Source organism: Callorhinus ursinus, unplaced genomic scaffold (genome assembly GCF_003265705.2).
Source record: "Callorhinus ursinus isolate GAN/ISIS: 27379988/994484 unplaced genomic scaffold, GSC_fseal_2.0 scaffold10, whole genome shotgun sequence".
In the NCBI taxonomy this organism is placed as follows: Eukaryota; Metazoa; Chordata; class Mammalia; order Carnivora; family Otariidae; genus Callorhinus; species Callorhinus ursinus.
Window position 1 is genome coordinate 39402277 of NW_027397072.1, and position 24256 is coordinate 39426532.

The window sequence follows — 24256 nt, forward strand, 5'->3', positions numbered from 1 at the left end:
AACCCGTTCACCTTTCCAATCCTAAAGTTCTCAGCTCACTTGCCCCCTCAGAGGGCCCTCCCCTGACCACACTAAGAGTTTCTACCTTCCCGCACTCCTCCAGTGTTGTGTCATATTTATTATAATATCAACCGTATCACCAGTTTTCTTATTTTCACACCATTTATTAAAAGCTGAAGTGATCTGGTTCATTTATTCGTTATTTTTCAGCCTGCACCTCTTCAGTAAATCTCCATAAAGGCAAGCCTTTGTCTAAATCTCTGCCCAAGAACGGTGCCTGGCAACATAGTAGGCAATTTTTTTTAATTAAGGCGAAATCTTTTTGAGTCCCAATTTCCCTTTTTGTAATTTGGAAATAATTGCAATTAATATTTCATTGGCTTCTTGGGAAATTAAGTGAGATAATATATGTAAACACTCATAGTAAGAAGGGAATAGCCGTATGACAAATGCTGGTCGTTAGTATTGTCTGTTCCCGTAAGTAAATCTGAGATGGCAGCCTAAAATAGAATCACGTTGGTCTAGTCCCCAATCCTTTCATTCAGGTGATTCTCAAGGGCTGCCCTCGCTATTGCTGTTATAAATCTCCTTTCTCCTCCCCACCTAACCCATTTTCCTTTCTCCTCTTTCTTGGCAGATGGCCCTGATTGCTTTTTCACTGAGAAGATAAAAAAAAAAAAATCCAGCTCCTGCATCCTCTGCCACTCAAAGTATTTCTGTCTGTACCATCCATTTTGTGTACCTAAAGGAACAAGAGTCTTTTCTCCCTTCTAAGTTGCCAACCCTTGGCTTGCTGGCTTCATCTCACCTCCCTCCAGACGTCTTCCCCTCCTTTGTACTAGGTCCTTCATTTCTGCTTTCAGACTGAATGGGACTGACCTACCTGGGGAATTGGGGGGGAGATGATCTTTATTTATCCTTCTCAAGCTGTTTCCCTTTTCCTCTCAGTCCCTTCATGGCCAAACTGCCCAGACAAATTCATGACACTTTTTCCTCCCTGATCTCCTTGATAAGCTCATTCTTTTCTCAGTCTTTTTTTTTCCTTGACCTCACTGCCACACAAGAAAATTCTGACTCACTTTCACCTATAAAATTCTCCCTTGACATTGTCCTAGTATGGTTCAGTCACCCCTTCTCCCTTGCTGGCTCTTCTTTCTCATTTAGCCCTCTGTGTGAGTGGGCATTTGCCCCAGGTTTTATCCTCAATAGCTGCTGTCCTGAGATAGCACTTTACAATCCGCCCCTCTCCAGCCTTGATCTGCCTCATAAGCTCTACATTCTCTCCAACCAGTAAGACATTATCATCCAGAGACTGACTACCTCTAGTCAACATGTCAAAAAAAGTTCACATTTCCTTTCAAAATTGACTTTCCTCCCTTTGACTCCTCTATTTTTGTCAGCATTACCTTAACTCCCAGCTACAGCTGCCACTTCTCCATCCTTCTCTTTTTTAAGATTTTGTTTTTGAGTAATCTCTACACCCAACATGGGGCTCGAACTCACAACCCTAAGATCAAGAGTCACATGCTCCACCAACTAAAGCCAGATGCCCCTCCATCCTCACTTTAACTTATCTATAGGACTCTCAAAACCCTTTATCAAATTCCTCGACTCTACTAACTTGTTTCCATTGCCACCCATCTACATCCTTCCCAAGATCCCTTTGCTAATTCAACTGCCTTCATTCACCCCAGAATCATTGGTGTTCCCCTGGATTTTGTCCTCATCAGTATCCCTAGGGATGCAGATTATCTTGTCCCTTTTTCATTCATCCTCCACATGAAGTCAGACATCAAGTTAACTGCTGAGTATGACTTCCTAATGTCCTAATGAGGCTTTTTAACTTCTACATCCTCATCATCAGTACCTTGAGATATTTCCAAGATTACATAATTGTTTCTCTTACTCCTACAGTGCCACCAAATGAATCTTCATTCCCCTCAAAACGTTGTTATAGTTAAATGAGATAATCTATCTAAAGCACTCAACATAATGCCTGACACATGTAAGAGCTATTATTATCTACTGATCAGAAATAATCATACAAATATCAAATCATGTTGTACACCTGAAACTAATATGTTATGTATCAATTATACCTCAATTAAGAAAAAGAACTAATTACTCCCCATTACTGACAGCTTCAAATCATAATTCTCAGCTGCATGGTCTGCTCAGTGTAGCAACCCATCATAATCCCCCATCCAAACACTGGACACGTTCACATTTTCAGGGTGAAGTGAGCACAGTTCATCTATGCTTTTTCCTCTCCTGGAATGTCTTTCTTTGTCCAAAGCCATTCAAATCCTCCCCTTTCTTCAAGTAACAAGACAAGTCCTACTTTTTTGATACCTTCTAGATCTTGGCCTGCATTCTCCAATATGGTAAGTCACCAACTCTACATAGCTTTTTAAATTAAATAAAATTAAAAATTGAAATCCTCAGTTGTACAGACCACATTTCAAGTACTCATTAACCACATGTGGCTAGTGGCTACTATCCTAATCCATCACTGTAGAAAGTTATATTGAATAGTGCTGATCTAGACCATGACCACAGTACAGTTACCAGCCATTCCTTGACCTGCTACACGACTTCTCTGGGTTAAGTCATTTAATTTCTAAGTGCATAGTGCTCTTTTCTTCTTGGTTAACTTTTCCAATTTGCTTACTCAATTAGATTGTTAGCTCCTAGGTTGGGGCTGACTGTTCTTTTTCTCTCACGTGATTTAATCAGAAGAGAAAAAGTGCTTTAGGTATTTGTTAAAGGAAAGAGCATAATAAGAGAAGAGACTTCAGGGCACCTGGCTGGCTCAGCCATTAGGACGTGGGATCTCAGGTTTGTGAGTTTGAGCCTCATGTTGAGTTTAGAGATTACTTAAAATCTTATAAAAGAGAGAGAGAGAAGAGGTTTAGAATTTAACTGAGGAAAGAAAAATAGTACTTGTAAGGGCAGAGATCTTTATGTTCCCTCTTCAGTTTGTATTGGCCCTTCCTATCCAGTGCGTAATTGCTTTAAGCCCATACCTTGGTTTCTTAAGAGGAGGGTCTCTAGAAGCAAGAGGGAAAAAAATCAGTTTTCAGAACAACTGCAAATTATTTTTCTGTGGTTGCATTTTCACCATACAACAAAAAATTCACGCACGAACACAAACACAAACAAAACCCTACTCCAGTATCAAATGGACTCCTGCCCCCATATTCTGTTCAATCTGGAGAACCTCTCAGTTTGCAATCATTCTGGACTTTGCTCTGGTCCTTCCCTTAACTTTAAATTTGATTCTCTGTAACATTTAACTAATATTAATCCAAAGGAAAGAGGAAACCCTTTGTCTTCTGACTAAATTACATATTCATCATAAGGAAATTAGAAAAAAACAGGACATAAATAATAATTTCATGAAATCCCAGAAGCAGAAAAAAAATGAGTTTTAACATTTGGGGTGAATTTCCAGAGTTTTTCCTGTGTATACACATATACCCAGATGTGCATTTTCATAAAAGATAGCTCTTTTTATATACATTTTGTAAACTGCCTTTGTTGTCCACTTAACAACTTTTCTCTAACAACAACAAAAAAGTCTTTAGAACTGCTTTTTTTTTTTTTTTAAGTAATCTCTACACCCAGGTGTGGGGCTCGAACTCCAACCCCAACATCAAGAGTCACACGCTCTTCTTTTTTTTTTTTTTTAAGATTTTATTTATTTATTTATTTGAGAGAGAGAGAGAAACAGCATGAGAGGGGAGAGGGTCAGAGGGAGAAGCAGGCTCCCCACTGAGCCGGGAGCCCGATGTGGGACTTGATCCCAGGACTCCGGGATCGTGGCCTGAGCTGAAGGCAGTCGTTTAACCAACTGAGCCACCCAGGTGCCCAAGAGTCACATGCTTTTCTGACTGAGCCAGCCAGGCACCCCTAGAACTGCTTTTGACATCTTTTGAAATGCTTAATAGCTGTTGCACATTACTAGAACTTAGCACTCACCCTTATTCAACATATCTCATATTTATACTTTTCACTTTCATTTATTCTTAGAAATCTGAAATTACACAGCGGCAAGATAGGAAAAGTCAAAATTTCATCTTTCAGATTTGAGAATCTATTTTTAAAAACTTTAAAAATGTACTTTTATGCAAAGTACACTTTTGATAAGGGTAAGAAAGACTTTATTAAAAAAGACCTTGTAGAAAAGAGCTTATTAATTTACTGACTGTTCTAGCTCACAGCTAATATAAAAGTAAGAGTAAACTGACAAAATGTGTAATGACATACTGAATTACAAAATATATTCCTTCTCATCACTTAAAGTCAGTTTTCATCATTTTCAAACAAACAAACAAAAATCTCCATACTTTTCTGGAAATTGTTACTAAGACCAGTTTAACAAATGAGTAAAAGTACAACTACAAGCAAAAAATATTGTCGTGAATGTTTTCCACTTCATTTATGTCTCCTGTGTGGTTTGGGCAGACTGCCACTTAAATGCGGATTTTTAAGTGGCAAGCAAGCTACTCCTGTATAGATTTCTATGAGGATGGTATGCAGACATTGCCCTCATATATGGTACCCAACCTGTAGGGAAGTATTTATACCTTTTGGACCTGTCCCCCACCTCCCCAGGTTATATTGACCCAAATCTTTTCCATTCTGGATTCTGGGGTGTCTTTCTATACTTTATTTCCTGCTCACTCTTTTGTGTGCTTTACTAGGTGTAGCAAGAAGTGTACTAACACTGAAGTAATTCATTCAACCCCTCCCAACCTAAGTTTCCTTATCTATAAAATGAGAAGCTTGAAATAAATGACCTTTTAGGTCCTTCCAGTTTTAAAATTATAGAGATGCCAATGTTTATTAAGCAATACGTGAGGTATGACACAACCAAACAGGAATGAACAGATGCACCCTCTCTGCTTTTGAAATCTTTGCATCTGAATCATTATTTCCTCGTGGAAATGTGGTGTTGTTTTGGTTTGGTTTTTTTTTTTTTTTTTTTGCTTCATTTATCCCTAATTATAATAATAGCTACCTACCATTTATTGAGTGCTGACAATATGCCAGGCACTTTGCTTTAAATGTGTGATTATCCAAAGCAACCTTTTGAAGTATATATTACTATAGTTGTCCCCATTTTACAGATGAAGAAACTGAGGTATGGAGGGTTTAAGTAATTTCTCCAATATTATACAAATAAGACACGGTCGAGCTGGAATTTGAATTTGAATCTGACTCTATAACCAACAAGCCACTGTACCTCAAAAAGGCAAAATTATGCTTTGTGATTATTTGTTAAGCACAGGATTTCTACTACAATGGAGGGATATTTACCCTAGGTAGTGTGGTTTGATATCAGGAGCTCAGGGCTAAGATTCACAAAAATTCTAACACTTCTACTTACCGGCTTTTCAACCTCAGGCAAGAACCTTAACCAAACAGCCTTTATTTTTTTTCAAATAACAATATCTGCTCCACCTACCTTGCAACATTGTTGAGAGTAATATGTACATATATATTTATAAAGTAACATGGATATACTTTGTATAGTAAATCTATATATTTAATTATAAATATATAAGAGCATTGTGTATATACATTATATATGTAAAGTGCTCTGTAAACTATTAAGCCCTATAAAAACTTAGGGTGCTGTTATTTCCTATTATGTATGCATTTGATTCATCTGTTTATGGATCTTTCTGTGCATCTGTTCAGTGCAGAGTCTAGGTTGTAAATTGCTAAAATACAAGATTTGTGACTTCTGACAACCTGGGGAAATTCCATGTAGTAAACTAAGCTAATATTTAAAAAATGGTCTTTTAAGGAGACTTCCAGTTCAACTAACATGAAGTAATCCCATTCCTTTAGGTTGTCCCCAAAAAGCCCTAGACATAGTACAGAAAACAAGCATAGTAATATTTTGGAAGGTAGAAAGAAGTTGGGCTACATAGGAATCTGGAGACTTGAATGACACAATGATAAGTTTCCAGGTTTCCTTATTTCCTCTCATATCTCAGGGCAATGCAAAATCCTCCAACCCAGTACTACAAACAGGCACAGACAATAAAAACTCCAAGAAAAGTCTGTTTTCCCTACCCAAAGGATGGAAAAAAGAATGGCCTAACAATGGAAAGCTTATTGGCAATTCTGTCCTACTCCAGCCAAATACAGAAAACTGCACCCTCTAATCACAGCATAGTTTCAGCAGAGCTGAGCAAGGAGTTAATTTCCCATTCAACCTTCCCTAATCCATGGACATGAGCGGTAGCATTCCAGTTCCCCTGCAGGATGGTTTTGGCAGGTCTGGAGTAGGGAGCTGACCTTCCATCTTCTACCTGGCAAAAGCAGGTGGTGCTCCAGTTCCCCCAGCAAGTGGTATCAGCAGATTAAGAGGTGAGCTGAGTTTATACCCCTACTCAGATGCAACAAGACAGAGGGAGTTGGTGCCCCACTTTCACTGTGAAGTTGGTGGAGTAAGGGGGGAGCGGAACTTCCACCCCACCCAATTGCAGCAAGGCAGTGTGAATCAGTGCTCCACTTTTGCTAAGGTGGTATTGGCAGGGCTCAGAGAGAAGTTAAACATAAACACCCAGCAGCCCATGTCTCAACAGGAGACTTCCTGCTTTAAAAATAAATAAATGATTGATCAGTTGATTGATTGATTAAATAGGATCCAGAGCTTCATAATCTAATATCTAAAATATCCAAGATACAAAAAATATTCATCCAAGAACCAAGAAAATCACAACATGAATGAGAAAAGACAATCAACAGATGCCAATAATGAGATGAATCAAATGTTGGAATTGTCTGATAATTATGTTAAAGCAGCTATCATAAAAATACTTCAATTATTTACAAATACTCTTGAAACAAATTGAAAATAAATATTTCAGCAAAGAAATAGAAATTACCAAAAAAACTAGATGGAAATTATAGAACTGAAAAATACATAAGTAAAATAAAAAACTTACCATAAGACTCAATAACAGAGTGAAGATAATAGATGATAGAACCAGTGAACTCGAGGAACAGACCAATGGAACTTACTCAAATTGAACAACTGGAGAAAATTGTCTGGAATAAAATGAATGGAATCTCAGAGACTATGGGATATTAAAAAAAAAAGTAACAATCATACCATTGTAGGAGGTAACAATCATATCACTGGAGGAGAATGAGAAAACTGAAGAAATATTCAAAGAAATAATAGCTGTAACCTTCCCTAACTTGGCAAAAGACATACACCTGCAAATTCAAGAAGTTAAATTGCAAAAAAGACAAGCCCAAAGGAATCCACTCCAAAACATACAGCAATTAAATTTCCGAAAACTAACCACAAAGAAAATATTTTGGAAGCAGCCAATGAGAAATGACATTACTTATAGGGGAACACCAATATGAATCACCTAATGTCTTGTGGAGGCCAGAAGGAAGTGGCACAATATTCTTCAAGTATTAAAAGGATTGTCAACCAAGAATCCTATGCCCAGTGAAATATTCTTCAGTGATAAAAGGGAAGTCGAGAAATTCTCAGATGAAGGAAAACTAAGAGAATTTGTCACACCAAAAATAATTTTTTTAAGTGGACTCCACACCCAGCTTTTTTTAAATGGGCTCCATGGGGCTTGAACTCATAAACCCCTGAGTCAAGACTTGAACTGAGATCAAGAGTTGGACACTTAACCAACTGAGCCACACAGGTGCCCCAAGCATATTTTCTAAACAGAAAATGATTTAAAAAAAAAAAAGAAACTTGGAACATCAGGAAGAAAGAACACAATAAGCAAAAATATTGGTATATACAAGAGACTCTTTTTCTTCTTGAGTTTTATAAATTTCTAAAATGATAGTTGAAGCAAAAATTGTAACACTATATTCTAAATGTATGTAAATATTTAAGACAATTACACTATAAACAGGGAGGGCAAAGACATAAAGGGAGTTAAGGTTTCTATATTTGAACTGGTAAAATAATGATACCAGTAGACTGTGATATGTATACATAGTGTAATACCTAGAGCAACCACTAAAAAAACTATACAACAGGTAAAATTAAAAAGTACTACAGATAAGGGGGAAGTGGGGAGTTATTGTTTCAAGTGGTACAGCACCTGTGTTTGAGATGAAAGATTGTAGAAGTGGATAGTGATGATGTTTGCACAGCATTGTGAATGTACTTAATGCTCCTGAATTATACACCTAGAAATGTTTTAAAATGGTAAATTTTATGTTATGCTTATTTTACCAAGATGGAAAAAATAGGTAAATTAAAAAAACATAGAAATGGTAATCGATTTTGCAATATGTAAGTCTATCAAATCAACACATCATACACCTTAAACTTACACAGTGTTATATGTCAACTAAATCTCAATAAAGTTGAGGGGAAACACTATAGATAAAATAGAATTTTCAAAATAGAATTTTCAAAAATGTTCAGATAACTCACAGGATGGCAGGAAAAAAGAAACTACAGATGGAAAACAAAGTACACACAGAAAATAAATAAAATGGCACACTTAAGTTGTAACATATCAATAATTACATTAAATGTTAACAGCCTAAGTACACCAATTAAAAGATAAAATTGGTAGAATGGATTTAAAAACATGACCTAATTATACAATGGCTACAATAAGTTCATTTCAAATATAATGATATAGGCAATGAAAGGGATTTAAAAAGAAATGTCATGCAAACATTAATCAAAGGAAAACATGAGTGGCTGGTATTATATTAATATTGCATATAGAAGACTTAAGAGCAAAGAAAATTATCAAAGATAGAGATGGCCACATTGTGATAAAAGGGTCAATCCACCAAGATGCCATGGCAATTCAAAATAGGTATGCACCAGACAACAGAGCTACGAACAAAAACTGAAAGAACTAGAATAGACAAATTCACAATAATAGTTGGAGACTTCAACACCCCTCTCTCAAAAACTGATGGAACAATTAGCCAGAAAATCAGCAAGGATATAAAAAGAGCTCAATGCCAACAACCAGCAGGATCTGGTCAACATTTATAGAATACTTCACCCAATAACAGCAAAATACACATGTTTATCAAGTGCTCATGGACATATACAAGATAGATCATTTCCTGAGCCATAAAACAATTCTCACTCAAAAGAAACAAAATCATACTGAGTATGTTGTCCAAGCACAATGGAATCAAACTAGAAATACATAACAGAAAGATAATAGGAAAATCTCCAAACAGTTGGAATTAAATACCACATTTCACATTTCTAAATAACGGATGAGTCAAAGAGAAAGTCTCACCTCAGGGGACTCACAAAAAACAGACTCAAAGCAAGGAAGAAAGAACACAATAAACAAAAATGCAAAACAGACTCAAAGCAAGCAGAGTAAAGAAATAATAAATATAAAAGCAGACAGCAATAAAATAGAAAATAGGAAAACAATAGAGAAAAACTATAAAAGAAAATTAACCTCTAGCAAGATTGACAAAGAATAAAAGAAGCCACTAATTAGAAATACCAGAAATGAAACAGGAAATATCACTACAGACCCTGCAGACATCAAAAAGATAACAAGGAAATACTACTACAATTCTATACATATAAATTCAACAACTTAGATGAAATGAACTAGTTCCTCAAAAAACACCCAACTACTACAACTTGCTCAATGAAATAGATTATTTGAAAGGTCCTAGGGCTATTAAGGAAATTGAATTCATAATTTTGAAACTCAAAAAAATCTCTAGACTCACATAGTTTCACTGGAGAATTCTGCCAAATCTTTCAAGAGTAATTAACACCAACGCTATACAATCTCTTCCATTATAAAATATGAGCGAATACTTTCCAATTCATTCTCTGAAGCTAGTCTTACCCTGACACCAAAACCACATAGTGACAGTAAGCCAAAAGAAAACTATGGGCCAATATCTCTCATGAACTTAGTTGCAAAAATAAAGAATTATAAATTGATTCCAGCAATATTATAAAAAGATTTATATATCATAGTGTAGAGGGGTTTTCTCAGGAATACAAGGCTGGTTCAATGTTCAAAAGTCAACTAATGTAATCGACCATATCAACAGGCTAAAGAAAAATCATATGATCATATCAATTGTTGCAGAAAAGGCATTTGATAACATCCAACATCCATTCATGATTAAAAGCCTCCGTAAGCTAGGAATTCATCAACTTGTTATAGAATATCTACAAAAACCTACAGTTAACATCATAACTACTGGTGCCAGGCTAAATGTTTTTCCCTACAATGTCCTAGAATGTCTACTCTCACCACCTAGTGACGTGGCCAGAAGTTTTAACCAGTTCAGTAAAGCAAGACAAAGAAAAAGCATGCCTACAGATTGGAAAGGAGGAAATAATACTGTTGCTACTTGCCAATGACATCAGTGCCTATGTAGAAAATTCCAAGGAATCTATACATACACACACACACACACACACACACACACACACACACACACTCCCAGAATTTAATAAATGAGTTCAGCAAGATCACAAGATGCAAGATTAACACACAAAAACCAATTGTGTTTTTTATGTTAACAACATTAGTTGAGGAAACTGAAATTAAAAACACAATGTCTGGGGCACCTGGGTGGCTCAGTCATTAAGCGTCTGCCTTCGGCTCAGGTCATGGTCCCAGGGTCCTGCAATCGAGCCCCACATTGGGCTGCCTGCTTAGCAGGAAGCCTGCTTCTCCCTCTCCCACTCCCCAGCTTGTGTTCCTGCTCTTGCTGTGTCTCTCTCTGTCAAATAAATAAATAAAAAAGCTTTAAAAACACAATGTCATTTATAATTGCTCCAAAGAAAAATGCATAGGTATAAATCTTATGAAACATATACAGGATCTGTATTCTGAACATCACAAAATACTGATGAAAGAAAGAATACCTAAATGAATGGATAAATACACTCTTCATGAATTGGAAGACTCAGTATAGTAAAGATGTCAATTGTCCCCAAAATGATTGCTATAGATTTAATGCAATTCTGATCAAAATCTCAGCAAGGTCTTTTGTAACATAAGCAATTTTACTGTAAAATTTATATGTAAAGGTGCAGGAACTCTAACAACTAAAACAACTTTGAAAAAGAAGAATAAAATAGGAGGAATCACTCTATCCAGTTAGAATCTCAGTATATAGTGACAGTGGTCAAGACTGTATGGTATTGGCCCAGGGATATACACATAGATCAACGGAATAGAATAGAGAACCCAGAAATAGGCTGACACAAATATGCCCAAGTGATTTTAAAAAAGGTGCAAAAGAAATCAATAGAGGAAGGATAGCCTTTTCAGGAAATAGGGTCATAAAATGATTGGGCATTCATGGGAAAAAAAAAAAACCTTTACATAAGTCTCGCACTTTTTATAAAAATTATCTCAAAGTAGATTACTGATTTAGATGTCAAACAGGTAAAATAAAATGTAAAATTTAAAAAATAGGCAAAAATTGGGGCACCTGGCTGGCTCAGTCAGTTAAGCATCTGTCTTTGGCTCAGGTCATGATCCCCGGGTCCTGGGGAGTCCCACATCAGGCTCTCTGCTCAGCAGGAGCCTGCTTCTCCCTCTCCCTGCCACTCTCCCTCTTGTACTGACTCTCTCTCTCTGACAAATAAATAAATAAAATCTTAAAAAAAAAACTTTAAAATAATACAATAAAAGGCAAAAATCACTGGGACTTAGCGCTAAGCAAAGAATTTTTAGATTTGACACCAAAAGCACAGTCCATAAAATGAAAAATTACTAAGTTGAACCTCATCAAAATGGAGAACTTTTGCTCTGTGAAAGATCCTGTAAAGAGAATGAAAAAGACAAACTATAGACAGAGAAATTTGCAAACTGTAAATCTGCCAAAGGAGTTGTATCTAGACTATATAAAGAACTCTCAAAACTCAACAATAGGGGCACCTGGGTGGCTCAGTCGTTAAGCATCTGCCTTTGGCTCAGGTCATGGTCCCAGGGTTCTGGGATCAAGCCCAGCATCGGGCTCCCTGCTGGGCGGGAAGCCTGCTTCTCCCTCTCCCACTCCCCCTGCTTGTGTTCCCTCTCTCGCTGTGTCTCTATCTGTCAAATAAGGAAATAAAATCTTAAAAAATAAAAAAAAAACTCAACAGTAAAAAACCAAACAATCCAATCAGACAAAAGCAAAGGATGTGAACATACTTATCACTGAAGATAGTATGCAGATGGCAAATAAGCCCATAAAAAGTTGCCCAACAAACATTAGCAATTAGCAAACTAAGAATTTAAACAACAATGAGGTATCACTACACAACCTCTCAGGATGGCTACAATAAAATATAGTGATATACCAAACACAGGTAGGGATGCAGAGAAACTGGATCACTCATACAGTGCTGGTGGGGATGTAAAAAGATAATAGCCATTTTGGAGGAGAGTTTGGCAATCTCATACAAAACTACATGTGCATTTGCCATATAACCCAAAAATTGCACTTTTGAGCATTTATCTCAGAGAAATGAGAACTTATGTTCACACAAAAACCTGTACACAAATGCTCACAGACATTTTATTTGTAATAGCCCCAGACAAGGAACAACACCAATGTCTTTCAACAGGTGACTGGTTAAAAAAAAACTGTGGTACAATTATACCAGAGAGTACTACTCAGCAATGAAAAGGAATGAACTATTAATACACAGTGCCCTGAATGAATCTTAGGGGAATTATACTGAGTGGAAGAAAAAAGCCAGTCTCAAAACTTTCCTTTTATATCACATTCTTGAATAATGAAATTATAGAGACGGAGAACAGATTGAAGGTTGCCAGGGATTGGGGTTAGTAGGAGGAACAGCCTGGCTGTGGCTGCAAAAGAGTAACATGAGGGATCTTCTTGATGGAACTCTTCTGTATCTTGATTGTGGTGGCCATACAATTCTACATATGTAATAAAATTGCACTGAAGTTTGTGTGAACACACAAGTGCATGGTGAAACTGGTGAAAACTGAATAAATTCAATGGATTGCACCAATGTTAATTTTCTGGTTGCAATACTGCACTATGCAGGATCTCTGCATGTGAAACTACAGTTATCTCAAAAAAGTTTTTTTTTAAGATTTATTTATTCATTTAAAGAGAGAGAATGAGAGAGAGAGAGGGGCCACATGAGGGGGGGAGGGTCAGAGGGAGAAGCAGACTCCCTGCTCAGCAGGGAGCCCGATGCGGGACTCGATCCAGGGACTCCAGGAACATGACCTGAGCTGAAGGCAGTCGCTTAACCAAGTGAGCCACCCAGGCGCCCTCAAAAACGTTTTTTAATTGGCCTTTTGAGGATAATTATGATAATGAAGGGGGAAAGACAACCACACCTTTTATGTCCATAATTATTATATCTACAGCCACTTCTCTTTGTTTTTAGGGTTACCCAGTTCACTTTTTTAGTGATTAATTCTGAGTTATGTTTAATCCCCCTTTTTCTCTCCTCTCCATTTTTCCTGTCAAATAATCAATAGGTTATTTGGATCTGATGCAAGATTATTTAGAGTTACATTTCAGTATAGAGACTTGTGGTTCTCAAACCTATGACTGATCTTGCTCATCATCCCAAAGGCAAAGAAAGCATTATGGATGTTGGGTACTCTCTGGTAGACAGCACATGGGAAGTGTGTAAAGAGTGTGCTTTTGTTGCTACAAAAGACAAATGCCTCCATTACTAATCCTCTAAATCAGTTTGTATGTTGAAATGAGTGGGGAGATTTTTTCGCTCAACTCATTCTAAGCTGCCTTTGCCCTTGGTTGAGAATCAGGCATTATTCTTTTCTAAAAAGAGTTGTGGCTTATTAGAATTCAGAGAACATAGTGTTTACCGATAGAAATAAAGGTCAGAATATGAAGAAGACCACATAATTGATTACAAACATTTGAAAAGAATAGTAGCATATGTCCTTGGCAAGTACAGTGTTGTTTTGTGCTCCCATACCTTAGCATATGCTATTCCATCTGTCTGGAATGCCTTCTTTCCATGTTTCAAATTTTGCTTAGGTGTCTTGTGAATCCTTCAGACCCCTTTATCCTACAGATATAATCATTCCCTATGCTGTACTATTTCTATAAAGAGTGCATAATTCTATTATAGTATATAAGATGGAAAGAAGTAGTACAATATAGTGATTAAGAACTTAAACTCTAAAAAAAAAAAATTTGAACTCTGACACCAAACTGAGTTTGAATCCCAGCTCCACTAGCTGTGTGACAGTGAGCAAGTTATTTAACCTCTTGGTTAACTCAATTTCCTCATCTATAAAATGGCAAGAGTAGTAATACTTCATAGATTTATTGTAAGGATTAAATTAATATATGTAAAATGCTTAGAAAAGTACCTGGCATATAATAAGCGCTATTATTTTTGTTTTTTTTTTCACTTAATTAGACCATAAGCTACTTGAGGGCAGTATAAATTATCTATTGCTGTATTCAAATTATTACAAAACTTAGTGACTAAAACAACAAACATTATCTCATGGTTTGTGTGGGTCAGGAATCCAGGAACACTTGGTTGGGTCCTCTGGTTAAGGGTTTCTTACAAGGCTGCAATCAAGGTATTACCTAGACTGGTAGTTATCTGAAGGCTCAACTAGAGAAGGATCACATGGTTGCTGCCAGGATTAAATTCCTCATGGATTGTTGGATTGAGGCCTCAGTTCCTCAGAGGCCACCCTCAGTTTCTTGCCACTGGGCCTCTCCATAGGGTAGCTCACATGGCAACTGGTTTCATTGAATGAACAAGTGGGAAAGGTTGAGTAGGACAGAAGTCACCCTATTTTTATAACCTGATCTCAGAAGTGACATCCCTCACCTTTCCTGCGTTCTGTTTGTTAGAAATGAGTCACTAGGTCCAACCCACATTCAAGGTGAAGGGATTACACAAGAGCAAGAATAGGAGACAGGATCATTAGAAGCCATGTTAGAGGCTGCCTTCCAATTATTCCCATTCCTCCCACATGCAAAATATGCTCATTGCCTCCCAAATTTCCCAAAAGTCTCATCCCAGTATAGGCAGGGACTATATCTTATTCATATTTGTAACTACAGCCACTTTTTTTTTTTTTACTGATTTGATCAAAAGAAAAAAGGTAATATCCTTCTTTGTAATGAAAGAAGAGAATCTCATGTCACTAAAACTTAAGCTATATGGATAAAATTCTATAAATAAAAATGTAATAAAGAACAAGATTTTGGGGGGTGCCTGGGTGACTCAGTTGGTTAAGCATCTGACTCTTGATTTTGGTTCAGGTCATGATCTCATGGATCATGAGACTGAGCCCTGCATCGGGCTCCATGCTCAGTAGGGCTTCTTCTTGAGATTCTCTCTCTCTCTCTCTCCCTCTCCCTTTGCCCCTTCCTCCTGACTCGTCTCTCTCTTTCTCTTTCAAATAAATAAATAAATCTTAAGAAAAAGAGAGAGAAAGATTTCTCTTAGCTATTATTTTGAATGCCCTGAAATTTTTGGAGAATTTAATCACTACACAGATTTTAAGCATTCATCATTTTATTTCATTTCCATGTTTGGTTTGAGTGTGAAGATATTTCAAGAAATCAGAAAGCAAAACCTAATCTTGCATCTTAAATTTCTATAAGTTCATCCATATATTGTTTATCTTCTCTGTTTACAGTTGGATTCATGATAGCAAAGAATGTCAATATTTTCAACTCCTTTTTCCAAATCAATTCCTGATCATGGATGTCCAATAAAGTACAACAAACTAAAACACATCATTGCATTGAAATAGAACTTTTCTCATCCACCCTTATCTAGGGCATTTCCCCAATCTCTAACTGTAGTTGCATTCACCTGTGATATGGAAGGAACACAGTAGGTATATGCCATACCAAGTGACTCTTTGTCTTTATCCCTCTTCTCATCATGCACATTTTTCTGAGGCATAAGCAAAAGCCACAGAACCAACTACTTCGCCCTGGAGCCTCTCCTTCGACCCTCAGCAGCCTGTTGGAGCAGGACATTGAGAGAAGGGACAGGGGAAGGGGATTTTTTTATGAAGACCTGGATTCAATGCCATGAGGAAAACTGAAGGAATTGAACCTGGAGGCAACAAAGTGTATGTTTTGATGGCAAAATAATTAAAATCTACTTTTCTTGTTCCCAGTCCATTGGGCCAGAAAACATATTTTTCTCTCTAAAAACTATGGGATTTTAACTTAAGTTTTTAGAGTTAAATTATCTAACATTTTCAAATTACTTCATCAATACCGCTAAAGATCCTGGTACCCTGTTCTTATTTATTCCTGCCCCCAGCAAGTTATTTAAAAAAAAAACAAAACAAAAAACCTGTAAGGATCTTTAGGATACTGGTGTTATTTTTCATGAGAAACTATGAAGGATATTATTCACAAAAAAATCAAACAATGTATTATAGAAAAAAATAGTTCTGTCCTTGGACCACCAGTCTCCTGACATAGCGCTTCTAGGGATCTCCTTACTTACTAAATCCAGTAACCTTTCTTGTGCTGCTCACTACTGACCTGTTTATTCTCAGAACTACTTCCTAGCATGAACTTTCAGTTCTAATCTAAATCAGTCTCTTCCTTTCCTCTGTTCACACTATTGTTGCTCCTGTCCCCATCCCCCTGCTAATCTAATGCCCTTCTCTCAATCCCCTGAAGTCATCCTATGCCTTAGAGCCCAGATGATTTTTCCTCAAAGCCTCCCCACATCATGAGAGCTGTCCTGGATCTCCCTTCTGTGGATTTCATTCTCTCTCTCTCTTTTTTTAAGATTTTATTTATTTATTTGACAGAGAGAAATAGCGAGAGCAGGAACACAAGCAAGGGGAGTGGGAGAGGGAGAAGCAGGCTTCCCACCGAGCAGGGAGCCCGATGTGGGACTCGATCCCAGGACCCTGGAATCATGACCTGAGCTGAAGGCAGAAGCTTAATGACTGAGCCACCCAGGTGCCCCTGTGGATTTCTCTTACAGACAGAATTTTCAGTGCTTAATTTGTTTCCTAATCAAATTCCCTCTTTTTAGTTATCATATAACCTTTTCATGAGTGAGTGTCTATCCGAAAGCTATAGCCTCGGGATATTTGTTTTGCAATTTTAGACCTTTGGAGATTAATGGGTTATGAAGTGTCAGTTATTCCTACAGATGCTGTACAATGATACCAAATGGTAGTAAACAGTGCTGCATATTCTTGAAATTGAAAGGTACAGGAGGGGCGCCTGGGTGGCTCAGTCGTTAAGCGTCTCAGCTCTGGTCATGATCCCAGAGTCCTGGGATCAAGCCCCGCATAGGGCTCCCTGCTTTTCAGGAAACCTACTTCTCCCTCTCCCATTCCCCCTGCTTGTGTTCCCTCTCTTGCTGTGTCTCTCTCTGTCAAATAAATAAATAAAATCTTAAAAAAAATAAAAGACAGGTACAGGAGCCGAAGAATGTGTTTTTCCCTAATTAAGTAGTGGGTTTCTGCATGACCTTATATCAAACTCAGACTTTCAAATCAGAGTGCCTAAATAAACTAAAAAACTTGCAATTGCACAGTCACCTAAAGGCGATATATCTTTAGAGCATCATACTAAAAAGTGTGTGTGTGTGTGTGTGTGTGTGCGTGCACATGCATCTGTATGTTTGTATTCTATGACATATGGATTCCTTTCCTCATGGTTTCTTAATTATTTCTAAACCTCTTTAATTTTCAAATTTTCCTGAATATTGACTAAAACTAAGTCCTTTTGTGGTCACTTTGTCAAGTTTGCTACTTTTTCTGGCAAGAATTTTATGCAGCTACCCCTGAGGCTCAGAAGTAAACATCTATATGCTTCTGAACTAAATGTACTAAGAGTGACAGGGTTTTTTACCCTTCCTTGGGTGGCTTCTCACATAATTTTCCAATCTCTCTTACTTTGCTCTCCATCCATTGCTCCATATAAAATACACAAAATACACAAAACACTTTTATAGTCAGCAGCCAAAATTGCTTGTCTATTCTCCACCAAACAGAAGGTAGTACTAAGCCGCTTATGAAAAACCATCTTAATTTCACCCTCTCCCATGGCCATCTCAGGCAAGGAGGCAGTTTGACAATTTTTATTTACAGACCTAAGTTACAAATTTAACAACTTTTGCCAGTTTCCCCTGGAAAATTATAGTGTGTGTGTGTGTGTGTGTGTGTGTGTGTGTGTGTGTGTGTGTGTCTTGGTTCAGTAGTTTGCTTCATCTTAAATTTAAAGTGATAGTCTGCCTTTCAGGGGAAGAGAAAAATAGTTGGTTTTATCACACTCTATGACAAAATTGTAGGTTTCTTTCTTTTTTTTTAAAGATTTTATTTATTTGAGAGAGAGAGAATGAGGGATGGAGAGCACAAGGGGGAGGAGGGTCAGAGGGAGAGGCAGACTCCCCGCTGAGCAGGGAGCCCGATGTGGGACTCGATCCTGGGACTCCAGGATCATGACCTGAGCCGAAGGCAGTCGCTTAACCAACTGAGCTACCCAGGCGCCCCCTGTGGGTTTCTTTTTAATTTTCTCTTTCCTGAACCTCTCCCAACTTAGCACAAGTGTTTAAGTAGTACAGTAGTACTGAATTAATATTCTGTTCATAATACAAAAATTGTAATATGTCAGGGTATTGACTATTACAGAAAGTTCTAGGGGCACCTGGCTGGCTCAGTTGGTGGAGCATGCAACTCGATCTCAGGGCTGTAAGTTTAAGCTCCACGTTGGGCATAGAGATTACTTAAAAAATAAAGTCTTCTAAAAAAAAGTTTTTAGGTGTCTTCCCCTATATTAATTACCATTAATATTAACCATAATTTTATAAGTTTCATTTGCTAGAAATGAAATTTTTAATTTTAAGACTAATGTATAATTAGCAATTTGACAAATTACATTTTAAATATCTGATAATGAGGGTTTAAGACAGTGAAACTCCTTAATTTCTTAACACATTGCCCTATACACACACAAAAAGAGAAGAAGGCTCTCTCAAACAATCCATGTTCCTGCTATGATCTGAGCCCCAGTTCTTTAGAATTAATGGAGTGCCTAAAAATAAAAATTAATTAATGGACTGCCTAAAATCCATGACTCAACATACTATAGAAGTGATAAAGCATTGATCCAACAACTCCCAAGAATGAAAACTCTAACAATTTCCTAGGCTGGTCTTCCTCTCTCAATATCCAGCCCTCTGGACCCAGAATTAGTTGAGAGAAAATGTCATGATAGAGTTGTTATATTAGTTTTCTACTCCTACATAACAAATTATCCCAAAGTTTAGCAGCTTAAAACAACAAACATTAATTATCTCACATAGTTTCTGAGGTTTAGAAATCCAAGAGTGGCTTACCTGGGTGGTTCTGGCTCAGCATCTGAATATATATATATTCATAGAATATATATAATATATGTAGAATTGCAATATATACATAGAATTGCAAACAAGTAGGGCTCCTGAGTGCCTCAGTCAGTTAAGCATCTTGCCCCCACCTCAGGTCATGTTCCCCTGGTCCTGAGATTGAGGCCCGCATCTCATCTCAGGCTCCCTGCTCAGTGGGGAGCCTGCTTCTCCCTCTCCTGGCTTGTGCTCTCTCTCGCTATCTCTGTCTCTCTCATTTGAGAGCACAAGCAGGGGGAGAGGCAAAGGGAGAGGGAGAAGCAGACTCCCCGCTGGCTGGGAGCACGACATGGAGTTCAATTCCAGGACCTGGAAATTATGACCTGAGCCAAAGGGAGACACTTAACCATATGAGCCACCCAGGAGCCCCTCAAATAAATAGATAAAATCTTAAAAAAAAGAAAGAATTGCAAACAAGTAAGCACACATGAATGTTAACTCAATTAGAATGTATCGTGTGTTTCATTATCATTTCAATTGATTTCTGATCTTTTTAAATTGAAGTATAATTAGCATACAATGTTATATTAGTTTTGGGTATACAACATATTGATTCAACAATTCTATACGTTCTTCAGTGCTCACCATGATAAGTGTAGTTACCATCTGTCACTACACATTATTACAATATTATTAACTATACTCCCTTGGCTGTACTTTTCATCTCTGTGACTTATTTATTTTATAACTGGAAGTTTGTACCTCTTCATCTGTCTCACCCACCCCCCACCTACTTCCCTTCTGGCAAACACCAGTTTGCATTAAAGAGTTTGTTTTTGTTTGTTCAGTTCTGTTTTTTAGATTCCACATATAAGGGAAATCTTATGGAATTTGGCTTTCTCTGACTTATTTCACTTAGTATAATACCTTCTACGTCTATCCATGTTGTCACAAATGGCAAGATCTCATTCTTTTTTTATGGCTGAGTAATACTCTAATGTATATATATTCCACATCTTCTTTTTTTTTTTTTTTTAAAGGTTTTATTTCTTTATTTGACAGAAAGAGACACAGCAAGAGAGGGAACAGAAGCAAGTGGAGTGGGAGAGGGAGAAACAGGCTTCCCGCTGAGCAGAGAGCCCGATGCGGGGCTCGATCCCAGGACCCTGGGATCATGACCCGAGCCGAAGGCAGATGCTTAACGACTGAGCCACCCAGGCGCCCCTCCACATCTTCTTTATCCATTCATCTATCAATGCACACTTGGGTTGCTTCCATATCTTGACTATTGTAAAGAATGCTGCAATAAGGGGCACCTGGGTGGCTCAGTCATTAAGCGTCTGCCTTCAGCTCAGGTCATGATCCCAGGGTCCTGGGATCAAGCCCCACATTGGGATCCCTGCTCTGCGGGAAGTCTGCTTCTCCCTCTCCCACTCCCCCTGCTTGTGTTCCCTCTCTCACTGTGTCTCTTTCTGTCAAATAAATAAATAAAATCTTTAAAAAAAAAAAGAATGCTACAATAAACATGGGGGTACATATATCTTTTTGAATTAATTTTTTTTTATTTTCTTTGGGTAAATACCCAGTAGTGGAATTACTAGATTGTATAGTATTTCTATTTTTAATTTTTTGAGGAACCTACCTACTGTTTTCTCCAGATCCTTCCCAACACTTGTTATTTCTTGTCTTTTTGATACTAGCCATTCTGAGAGGTGTGAGGTGATATCTCATTGTGGTTTTGATTTGCTTTTCCCTAATCATTAATGATGTCCCACATCTTTTGATGTGTCATGTGTATGTTGTATGTATATCATCATCTGTATGTCTTCTTTGGAAAAATATCTATTCAGGTCCTCTGCCCGTTTTTTAAATCAGATTGTTTGGGGATTTTTGGTGTTGAGTTGTATAACTTCTATGTTTTGCTTGACTTGACTTTATTGCATACCTCTATGTCTTGCCAATTAGATATATTAGATATATAATACCCAATATATTGGGTATTAACCCTTTATCAGATATATCATTTGCAAATATCATAACTAAGTTAACCTATTAACTAGGTTGCCTTTTTGTTTTGTTTAAGGAAACGTCATATGTAAGGGAGTCAGGAAGCCCTGAAGGGGGAGCTTTCACCCATGTACACCTTAACAAGATTTCCTCAATCTTCACAGAGCAATGTAGCAAATAATAAACAAAAAAATTAAAAGATCAGTCACAAATCCTGGAAAGATTAAGCAGAGAGCCATTAAAAAGAAATTGACCATCTATTATAGAAAAATGAAGATGATGTATTTCAAAGGGCAAGAAACAGGGAATCCAAAGTTGGGGTTCTAGCCCAGTTCTCTTGGTTGTTTGGCTTTAGGCAAAACATTTACTTCTCTATGACTTTGTTTCTTCATCTATAAGTTGAAGAGGTTGGAAAATCATGGTATCTGTGATCTCTTTCTAAAATGATGTGGTTTTGTGCATCTAAGTTCTAATCAGCAAGACATAGAGGTATGCAATAAAGTAAAGTCAAGCAAAATTCACAATTTAAGGAAATAATTGAAGAAAAATTTTGAAGCAAAACCAAAACTTAATATACAGGTAAAATTTAAGTTGTCTCTAAGAATAATCCTCAAAGAAAGACTCCCACCACTCTCCATTGCTAGTCAAGGAAATATGAAAGAATAATCCAAAATAAATGAAACCATAAACAAAAGCATAATTGTAATTAAAGAGATTAAATCTGCATTTTCAAAAGATTATGATAATAAAGTTAATAAAGTTAGAGTAGATTTGAATGATACAATGAATAAAATGTAACTGATATAAAATCTGTAAATGTACTTCCTTTCAAATGAAAAAATTCAAATGAATCTTTTATAAGAACTACACAATAAGCATAAATAGCCTCACTCTATAAATGACTTTATATAATTTCAAATTTTTAAACTACTCAACCATAAGGAAAATGGTAAAACATTATTTTTAAAAAGATTCAGAGAGGAAACACAGAATATAATAATGGAATTTTTAATTAGCTTTATTTGAGGTATAGTTAAAATATAATAAATGACACATAAAGTGTACACTTTGATAAGTTTTGACATAAATATATACCCATGAAACCATCACCACAATGCACACAATGAGCACAGTCATCACCTGTGGAGAAGAACACATACACCTGCAAAAGGTTACTTGTGCCCCTTGATAATCTCTCCCTCCTATACTGCCCTGCCTTCTGCCCATCTACATGATCTACTTTCTGCTATTGTAAATTACTTTGCATATTCTAGAGCTTTATGTAGATGGAATTATATAGTATGTACTCTTTTTTGTCTGGCCTCTTGGCATAATTATTTTGAGATTCATTCATGTTATAGCATATATGAATACTTCATCCATTTTTTTATTGCTCAGTAGTGTTCCATTATATGGATATACCATAATTTGATTATCCATTCACCCATTGATGAACATTTGGGTCAGTTCTAGTTTGACACTAATACAAATGAGGCTGATATGAATATTTTTGTAAAAATTATTGTATGGACATATACTTTAATTTCTCTTGGGTAAATACCTAGAAATAGAATGGACTGGTTATACAGTAAGTATATAAGTGTATGCTTATGTATAAGTATTTAAGTGTATGCTTAAATTTTAAGAAAGTGCCAAACTGTTTTTCAAAGTGGTCATACCATTTTTCACTCCTATCTCCACATCCTTCCTCCACATCCTTCCCAACACTTGGTGTGAACAGTTTTCTAAATTTAAGACATTCTAATTGGGGTATAGCAGTATCTCCCTGTGGTTTTTAATTTGCATTTCCTTAATGGCTAATGATTTTGAGCATCTTTTCATATGCTTATTTGCCATCTGTGGATCTTTGGTGGGGAAGTGTCTTCTTTTGTCCATTTCTATGACAGATTGTCAGATTTTTTTAAAGACTATGTATTTATGTGAGAGAGAGAGCACAAGTGGGAGGGGGAAAGGGAGAAGCAGACTCCCTGCTGAGTAGGGAGCCCAATGTGGGACTGGATCCCAAGACCCCAAGATCATGACCAGAGCCAAAGGCAGATGCTTAACCAACTGAGCCATCCAGGCACTCCTCACATTGTCAGATTTTTTTTAAAAAACTTTAATGGTTTTGAGAGTATTTATATATCCTAGACCCAAGTCCCTAGCAATTGTAGTGCCTATCTCATTTCTTTCTTATCTCTCAGGGATATCTCCCTCTCCCTCCGCCTGCCACTCCCCCTACTTGTGAGTCTCTCTCTCTCTCGGTCTCTGTGTCAAATAAATGAATTAAATCTTAAAAAAAAAGTGATAACTTAGTATGAAAAATATAACTACAAATTAACTGATTAAAATGCAAGTAAACCACCAGCCCAACTAATTTTTTTAAAGATTTTATTTATTTATTCATGAGAGAGAGAGAGAGAGGCAGAGGCAGAGGGAGAAGCAGGCTCCCTACAGAGCAAGGAGCCCAATGTGGGACTCGATCCCAGGGCCCCGGGATTATGACCTGAGCCAAAGGCAGATGCTTAACCAACTGAGCCACCCAGGCACCCCAGCCCAACTACTTTTTAAAAGGCACAGAAAGTACATAAATTAAGAAGACCCAAATGAGAAAGAAGATATTGCACTCATAAATATATATAAGGAAATGATGTAGCCAAAATATTACTTAATAGTTATCATTGGGGGATGGGATTACAGGTAACTTTTATTTATCTCTTTCTCTGTGGGGTGAGTGTGTATTTTACATTTTCTGCAAAGAACATATGCTACTTTGTAATAGAAGCAGTATTTGGGAAAAAATTATGCAACCAAATTTAGAAAACTTAAAGTAAGAAGGAAAGAAAGAAAGAAAGAAATGTATCCAGTTGATTGACAAAAGGAAGAATTGGAGTGGCCAATAAAGGACTGAAGAGATGTTCAACCTCACTAGTA

At 37.1% G+C, this 24256-nt stretch overlaps 1 long non-coding RNA gene across 3 annotated transcripts in view; it reads left to right on the forward strand.

The window, feature by feature from the left end:
* Positions 1-24256, forward strand: part of LOC141373591 (uncharacterized) — a 91430-nt gene that overhangs the window by 608 nt on the left and 66566 nt on the right. For 2 of the 3 annotated variants that reach the window (XR_012379748.1, XR_012379749.1), the window contains exon 2: positions 638-2384. This is a non-coding gene — a long non-coding RNA (uncharacterized lncRNA). The remainder of the gene's footprint in view (positions 1-637; positions 2385-24256) is intronic. The other variant, XR_012379750.1, reaches the window with a different exon arrangement.